This window comes from Capra hircus, chromosome 3, assembly GCF_001704415.2.
Source record: "Capra hircus breed San Clemente chromosome 3, ASM170441v1, whole genome shotgun sequence".
Lineage (NCBI taxonomy): Eukaryota > Metazoa > Chordata > Mammalia > Artiodactyla > Bovidae > Capra > Capra hircus.
The window spans coordinates 115,535,533-115,544,945 of NC_030810.1; the positions used below are offsets into that span (position 1 = coordinate 115,535,533).

General features: G+C 39.7%; 1 pseudogene across 1 annotated transcript; it reads left to right on the forward strand.

The window, feature by feature from the left end:
- LOC108635606 lies at window positions 3,221–4,667 on the forward strand (annotated as a pseudogene). The gene has a single exon (XR_001917888.1). The product of XR_001917888.1 is annotated as a 14-3-3 protein theta pseudogene (transcript).

Here is a 9,413-nt window from a genome sequence, read left to right on the forward strand (position 1 = left end):
TACATATTGTCACCCCGCTTATTTAACTTCTATGCAAAGTACATCATGCGAAATGCAGGGCTGGATGAATAACATACTGGAATCAAGATTGCTGACAGAAATATCAACAATCTCAAATATATAGATAATATTAATACCACTCTAATGGCAGAAAGTGAAGAGGAACTAGAGCTTCCTGATGAGGGTGAAAGAAGAGAGTGAAAAAGCAGGCTTAAAACTCAATATTCAAGAAACTAAGATTATGACATCCAGTCTCATCACTTCATGGCCAATAGAAGGGGAAATTGTAGAAGCAGTGACAGATTTTATTTTCTTGGGCTCCAAAATCACTGCAGATGGTGACTACAGCCATGAAATTAAACTTGCTCCTTGGAAAGAAAGCTATGACAATCCTAGACAGTGTATTAATGGTATGGAGAGGGAGATGGGAGAGGGGTTCAGGATGAGGAACATGTGAATACCTGTGGCAGATACATGTTGATGTATGGCAAAACCAATACAATATTGTAAAGTAATTAACCTCCAATTAAAATAAATATATTTTTTTAAAAAGGCAGAGACATCACTTTGTCAACAAAGGTCCATATTGACAAAGGTATGGTTTTCCAGTAGTCATGTATGGATGTGAGAGTTGGACTATAAAGCAAGCTGAGCACCAAAAAATTGATGCTTTCAATTTGTGGTGCTGAAGTAGACTCTTGAGAGTCTCTTGGACTGCAAGGAGATCAAACCAGTCAATCCTAAATGAAATCAACCCTGAATATTCATTGGGAAAACTGATGCTAAAGCTGAAACTCCAATATGCAAAGAGCTGATCCACATGATGCAAAGAGCTGACTCACTGGAAAAGACCCTGATGCTAGGAAAGATTGAAGGCAAAAGGAGAAGGGGCCAGCAGAAGATGAGATAGTTAGAAAGCATCACCAACTCAATGGACATGAATTTGAGCAAACTCTGTAAGATAGTGGAAGACAGAGGAGTCTGGTGTGCTTCATTCCATGGTGTTGCAAAGGGTTGAACACAACTTAGTGACTGAACAGCAACAACAAATAAAAAGCGTGAGTGATCTGCTATTTTTTGTTCACTTCTCATTACCTATTAATTCTGACTGTATGTATATATTGGGTTCTTTATAACAGACTTACATATTGGCAGAGTCAAATACATGCCTCAATAGTCTGATTCTAGGACTGAAGGAAGTCTCACTATCTCTTGCCAGCCTGAAATGCAGCCAAGGGGACTGGTTATAGATTCAGAAAGTCATATGAATGTCATTTCTGCAAAGAGTAAATAATAGTTTAACTTCTCCCTGTAGAGAAAGGATGGAGAGTGGGAATGAAGACAGCATGCCAAGAAGGAAAAAAATTAGGTTACAGAACATTTTATTGGAGATGAAGGCATTAAGATGTGGAGAAAGAAGAATGCAGAAAAGGATAGGTAAGCTATCTCAAAGGCAGTTCTCCCTTGCCACTCACTGTCACTAAGGACCTGGGCTGTTGATGCTTGTTCTCAATGACTCATGAACCAAGAACTCTAGTTCCACTTCCCACTGCAATTGGGAAACTATGCTTTTGACTTGAATTGAGGACTATACATCACCAGAGACACAGTGAAAAATTAAACAGAAAAACAAGATAGGCTAAATGAGATCCATAAGGTACTTATTTGCTGCATAGTTTAGTATATGACAACTGCAGAATCCTGTATCAAAGTCAACTGTTAATTTTGATTTCTTCACATTATCTCTTTGCTGGGAAATATAATGACTGAAAAGTTTTCTCTCCCTCCCCACCCATTTCTTTCTCATTCTTTATCTCTTTTCTATATGTCATCTGTCTTCTGTTTCTGTCTCTTTCTTACTTATCATCCTTCTCTTCTCCCACCCCCTTCCCATCCCCTCTTCTCCTCTTTTTCTCCTTATCTTTCTCCCTCTTTCCTCTCTCTCTCTCTCTCTCTCTCTCTCCCTCACTATCAAGAGCTACCAAGGGAACATTTCATGCAAAGATGGGCTCGATAAAGGACAGAAATGGTATGGACCTAACGGAAGTAAAAGATATTAAGAAGAGGTGGTATTTGAGTATTTAAATTAACTTTGCTGCTGCTGCTGCTAAGTCTCTTCCATCGTGTCCGACTCTGTGCGATCCCATAGATGGAAGCCCACCAGCCTCCCCTGTCCCTAGGATTCTCCAGGCAAGAACACTGGGGTGGTTTGCCATTTTCTTCTCCAATGCATGAAAGTGAAAAGTGAAAGTGAAGTCGCTCAGCCATGTCTGACCCTTAGCGACCCCATGGACTGCAGCCTACCAGGCTCCTCTGCCCATGGAATTTTCCAGGCAAGAGTACTGGAGTGGGGTGCCATTGCCTTCTCTGTAAATTAACTTTATGTAGGTATAATTTACATAAAAATGGACATCCATTCTAAGTGTACATTTTGATGAATCCTGACAAATGTACACACTTTGGCAACCATTTTCACAATTAACATACACATTATTATGACTCCTGCCCCAGAATTTCCCTTATACCCTTTCTCAAGCAATACCCCTATCTCTGATCCAAGGTAACATCTGATATATTTTCTTTCACTATAGATTAGATTGTCTTTTTTAGATTTTCCAATGAATGGAATGATACATTATACTCATTTGTGCCTGCCATCTTCTCCTCAGCAAAATGAATTTTAGATTCATCATGCTGTTACACGGTGTCAGGCTCAATCTTTATTTGCTGACTAGTCTACACATGGACACCATCAGATGGCCAACACTGAAATCAGATTGATTATATTCTTTGCAGCCAAAAATGAAGAAGCTCTATACAGTTAGCAAAAACAAGACTGGGAGCTGACTGTGGCACAGATCATGAACTCCTTATTGCCAAATTCAGACTGAAATTGAAGGAAAACTGAAATAGGGAAAACCACTAGACCACTCAGGTATGACCTAAATCAAATCCCTTACAATTATACAGTGGAAGTGAGAAATAGATTTAAAGGACTACTTCTGATAGACAGAGTGCCTCATGGACGGAGGTTCATGACATTGTACAGGAGACAAGGATCAGGACCATACCCAAGAAAAAGAAATGCCAAAAAGCAAAATGGCTGTCTGAGGAGGCCTTACAAATAGCTGTGAAAAGAAGAGATGTGGGGACTCGCGCCGAGGCCGCGGACACGTGAAGGCCTCCTCGAGGCGCCTCCCCACCCCCCGCCAGCCCCCCAGGTCCGCGCTCGACCTCGCTGTCCGCTCCCCTGGCCCCCATGGAGAAGACGGAGCTGATTCAGAAGGCCAAGCTGGCCAAGCAGGCCGAGCGCTACGACGACATGGCCTCCTGCATGAAGGCCGTGACGGAGCAGGGCGCCGAGCTGTCTAACGAGGAGCACAACCTGCTGTCGGTGGCCTACAAGAACGTGGTCGGGGGCCGCCGGTCCGCCTGGAGGGTCATCTCCAGCATCGAGCAGAAGACCGACACTTCGGACAAGAAGTTGCAGCTGATCAAGGACTACCGGGAGAAAGTGGAGTCCGAGCTGAGGTCCATCTGCACCACGGTCCTGGAATTGTTGGATAAGTATTTAATAGCCAATGCAACTAATCCAGAGAGTAAGGTCTTCTATCTGAAAATGAAGGGAGATTACTTCCAGTACCTTGCTGAAGTTGCTTGTGGAGATGATCGGAAACAAACGATAGATAATTCCCAAGGAGCTTACCAAGAGGCTTTCAATATAAGCAAGAAAGAGATGCAACCCACACACCCCATCCGGCTGGGGCTGGCTCTTAACTTTTCTGTGTTCTACTATGAGATCCTCAATAACCCGGAACTGCCCTGCACACTGGCTAAAACGGCTTTGGATGAGGCTATTGCAGAACTCGACACACTGAATGAAGACTCGTACAAAGACAGCACCCTCATCATGCAGCTGCTGAGAGACAACCTCACATTATGGACATCAGACAGTGCAGGAGAAGAATGTGATGCGGCAGAAGGGGCAGAAAAGTGAGTGCATACAGGGTGTCACCTTTCTTCCCCTTGAAACCTTTTTACTCATCTCCATTCCTTACTCCATTTGGATTTCCTATAGCAAAGAAACCCATTCATGTGTATGGAATCAACTGTTTATAGTCTTTTCACACTGCAGCTTTGGGAAAACTCCATTCCTTGATTTGTGTTTGTCTTAGCCTTCGTGGTGTGCAGTTACTGCTGTAGAAAAGTATTAATAGCTTCATTTCATACAAACATAAGTAACTTCCAAACACTTCTGTAGAAGACTAAAAATGTATCTGGTATTTAAGTAATCTGAACCAGTTCTGCAAGTGACTGTGTTTTGTATTACTGTGAAGATATGAAAATGTAGCTAATTACAATTTAAAGAGTGTTCTACATAACTTCTTAATTTCTACATTCTCTCCCTTACTCTTCTTCAGAGATTTCCTTTCAGTAAGCAACTTTTCCATCCTCTTAATGTATTCCTTTTTAGTAGGAATCCAGAAGTATTAGATTGAATGGAAAAGCATTCTACATTTGGGGGCTGGGAGATCACAGATTTAAATGCCTCCTGTATCATATGTGATGGAGGTCTTGTGTATCTGCGACAACAGGGAGTTTCCTTATTCACTCTTCATTTGCTGCTGTTTAAGTTGACAACTTCCCTTCCCAATAAAAACTCACTTACACCTCCAAAAAAATAAAAAAAAAGAAGAAGAAGAAGAGATGTGAAAAGCAAAGGAGAAAAGGAAAGATACACCCATCTGAACTGAACTGAACTGTTTCCACTCTGTTAATAATACCCGCACCATATGGTAAATGTATGTTTAATATTATAAGAAACATCTCAGTCAGTTCAGCCCAATCTCTCAGTCATGTCCAATTCTTTGCGACCCCATGGACTGCAGCATGCCAGGCTTCCCTGTCCATCATCAACTCCCTGAGTTTACTCAAACTCATGTCCACTGAGCCAGTGATGCCATCCAACCATCTCATCCTCTGTCAACCCCTTCTCCTCCTACCTTCAATCTTTCCCAGCATCAGGGTCTTTTCCAATGAGTCAGTTCTTTGCATCAAGTGGTCAAAGTATTGGAGTTTCAGCATCAGTCTTTCCAATGGATATTCAGGACTGATTTCCTTTAGGATGGACTAGTTGGATCTCCTTGCTGTACAAGGGACTCTCAAGAGTCTTCTCCAACACCACAGTTCAAAAGTATCAATTCCTTGGCACTCAGCTTTCTTTATAGCCCAACTCTCACATCCATACATAACTACTGGAAAAACCATAGCCTTGACTAGAGGGAACTTTGTTGGCAAAGTAATGTCTCTGCTTTTTAATATGCTGTCTAGATTGGTCATAGCTTTTCTTCCAAGGAGCAAGTGTCTTTTAATTTCATTCCTGCAGTCATCATCTGCAGTGATTTTGGAGCCCCCAGAAAAATTAAGTCTCTCACTGTTTCCACTCTTTCTCCATCTATTTGCCATGAAGTGATGGGACCGAATGCCATGATCTTAGTTTTCTGAATGCTGAGTTTTAAGCCAACTTTTTCACTCTCCTCTTTCACTTTCATCAAGAAGCTTTTTAGTTCTTCTTTGCTTTCAGCCATAAGGGTGGTTATACATATCTGCATCTGCATATCTGAGGTTATTCATATTTCTCCCTTCAATCTTGATTCTAACTTGTGCTTCATCCAGCCCGGCATTTCACATGATGTACTCTACATAAGTTAAATAACTAGGGTGACAATATACAGCCTTGATGTGCTCCTTTCCTGATTTGGAACCAGAAACATTTGGACTGGTTCAAAATGACTATATCACTTTTCATCCCTACCAACAGTGAATGAGAGTCCCATTTGGTTCAAATCCTTGCCAACTCTCCATACTGTCTGTTCTTTTAATTTTCATCATTCTGAAGGATACATGCTGGTATAACAATGTGATTTTCATTTTTATTTTCCTGGTAAGTAATTATGTTGCACCTATTTTGGTGTGCTTAATGGCCATTCATTTTTCTTCATCTGTGGAGTATCTATTCAAACTATTTGCCCATCTTTATAATTTTTTTTTCTTTTTTAATTGAATTGTGGGAGTTCTTTATATATCATGGATACAAATCTTTTGTTAGATATAAATAGCGGTGGTCAAATGCGATTTTAATTTGGCAAATTTTAAATATAGCAACACTGGTCATAGAATTCTAGAACTATAAAATAAATGTCTCAATAAACATTGGCTTTAAGGAACCTCTGAACTCTCAGCTTCAGGACAAAAGTCCCCATTTTTTGTGTCAGTATTTTTCTCATATACTCTGTGTTTAATTTTTCTACAAAAATATTTGTTTGGTTAAAACCTTTTGCCCTAATGAATTTGACCTTGATATACTGGGATAATGAGATTTTCATTCAAATTTTAGTGTATTCTACAGAAAACTATGTGTAAGAGTTTGTTTGTTTGTAGGGGTTGATAAACTGTAAAGAGCCTGGTAGTAAAAATTTTGGCATGGAGGATCAAAGGTCTCTTTTAAAATTACTCAACTCTGCCTCTACATGGCAGAGAGTGTATTGCCACAGACAATACATAAATGAACGCATGTCCCCATGTTCTAAAGAAAACTTTTTTTATAAAATAAGTGGTAGTCTGGATTTGGCTTCCTGAATCATTATAGTATAAATGTGCTTACATACACACACATACACACACAAATATGCCAAAAATAGTAAACTAAATAAGAATGTTAGTTTATTAATAGTTTTGTGAATTATATCCCTAACAGTTATCTCCATACCACTGCAAAATTGGTCAGACTCTGGCACTGTTGAGGTAAATTTTCAGGTTCAACCTCAGTGTCATTCAGTTAAATTTATAGAGAAAACATTTCTACTGCAAGGTCACAAAATGCGGTCTTATCTCTGATCAGCTATCACATAAATCTATGCCAGTCATCACAAGGGAAACTGGTGGATCAATTCAAACTTACCACTCCCTTCAGTAAAGTAATTCTAAATCCATATGAGGCTGAAGAGGCAGAAGTAACACCATCTAAGGAAACACTCAGAATCTGTAAAACTATTACACCAGAATAATGTATATATTATTTAGGATGAGCCTGTGTGTTTATAAGCAAATTACTCTAAAATTCTCACTCTTTTAGGACCCAGATATTAGTGACTAAGGGTTTCGCAGGTGGCTCAGTGGTAAAGACTCTGCCTGCCAGTGCAGGAAACGCAGGAGACGTGGGTCTGATCCCTGGGTCAGAAAGATCCCCTGGAGTAGGAAAATGGAAACCTGCTCCAGTATTCTTACCTGCAAATTTTCATAGTTAGAGGAGCCTAGTGGGCTGCAGTGTGTGGAGTCACAAAGAATTGGACACGACTGAACAACCAAGCACACAGTAAGAGATAAATAACAATAACAAATCTTCCTTTGATCCACCCTTATGCACCATAGTACCTAGAGTGCTCAATAATCCCTATGAATATATATATCCTCTATCTTCACTTGTATCCAAAATGTATTGAGCTTAAGACCCAGTTAGTAAAATACTAATTCCACTTTATTACCCCAAACTTGTTCGTCATCCTGAGTTTCTGAATGTTATTAATCCTACATGATTTTTTCAGTCATCCAGCCAAAATCCTACCTTTGACCTGGATGGCACAAGAATCGACTGAGGTTAGAGCTTATCTGAGAATAAATGATAATTCTCTAGTCTGGAGAACCCAAGATTATTAGCGATGTTCTCATACCTTGTTAGTTTTTAGACCCATCTTAGACCCAAGTGCTTATTTCTCCTTTTTATAAGAAGCATTTTAAGATTTATTTCCTTTGATACTTACAACACAAAATCATTAACTATTATTATTACAATTTTAAATGAGAAAACCAAGGCTTAAAGAGGTTATGCAACCCACACATTTACACAGATCATTAGAGTCAAGGTTTTCATTCAGTAAGACAGAGTCCCAAGACTTGAGGAGTTTGTGATCTAGTAGAACAATTTAGGCACATGCAAAATTTAAGCAATAAAGTCAAATATGTGTTATGAATGAAGTATCTACAGGGACCATCCCAGGCACAATAGAATAGTGGAGCCTGCGGGGCCAGAACAAAATGAAAAGTTTTAGTATTTTTTTCTTTAAATCAGCATGACTTCTAGGCCAACATTCAGCTTAGCTTTTGCCTGGAGGTATTGTGTATTGAGCACTCAAGCACATTAAGAAGAAAGTTTAAAATAAAAATGAGATCAGGGCCTGGAAGCAATGAAGCAAAGGTGATGGGATCAGAAAGTTCAGCACAGGGAGACATGGTAAAGCAAGCATTCTGTGGTTTTGAAACTGGACCTCTGATGTCATAGGCCATAATATCATGTTATTTCTCTCTCTCTCATGAGCTCCTACAGATGTCCATCCTATAGAAGAGTAAAAGCTAAAATATGTACTAGAAAATTCTATGTATCCAACGTGTCTTAGTTTTAGGTTTCTGTCAATATTGGTCAAAAGTCTCTGGAGTCTACACAAAGACTGGGCTATTAAAATGGGGTGACTTGTGATTCTTCAAGACCAGGATGAGAGGTGGGAATTACCCACTGACACCCAGAGTCTCATGTTAGCCTCTTGCCTCCAGATCCTCTGAGAATCTCCTCAAGAAGCCTCTTCAACTGTCAAATACTTCACACGTTGTCACCAAAAATGTTTTGGCAGAGGCATCATCTTTAAGTTTTGACATAATCCCGAAGAGAGACTTTTTCAATTATTACTAATGGAACATTACACTCCTCTTTGGGAACTTCTGCATGAATAAAAAGGGTCATTAATGACATCTACTCTCAGCCCGGAAATCATTAGTCAGTGCTTGGTGCAAGGCTTTTTTTAAACACCTCGTAATTTTCCACTCCCCCATCACCTTTCCAACTCAAATAGCAAGTTATTGAGTTGACTATAATAAAGTCAGTGGTATTGATTCCCTGCAGGTGAATGCTATTTATTCTCCATTGTTTTATTTCCCATTTAACATAATAATGTCTCACATTCCTATAGCACTGCTCCTTCTGAAGTGTTTTGCCAGTTCAGTGTTATTTCCTGACACTGAGTAATAGGAACTGCTTTGGGGGTAGCTCCTATGTTCACTTTCACGTGTGAAAGACTAACTCAGGCTATTGAAACACTGCACTGGGAAGCCTTACCTATCTAAAGTGCATTGCAGGATAATTGCTAAGGAATACTTATGCCTACTGCATGGCCAATTCCACATCTAAACCCAGTCAAGAAAAGAGGCGATCTATTTAAATGTTTACTTACATTATCCACAAGAGGATTCCCACCATTGAGCCAAAACAAACAGACTTTTGAAGGTCTAAAAATGTCAAATTGATCATACCTCTTATTTCAGCTAACTAACCTCTGTGGCATACCACTATATCTGATAAGATA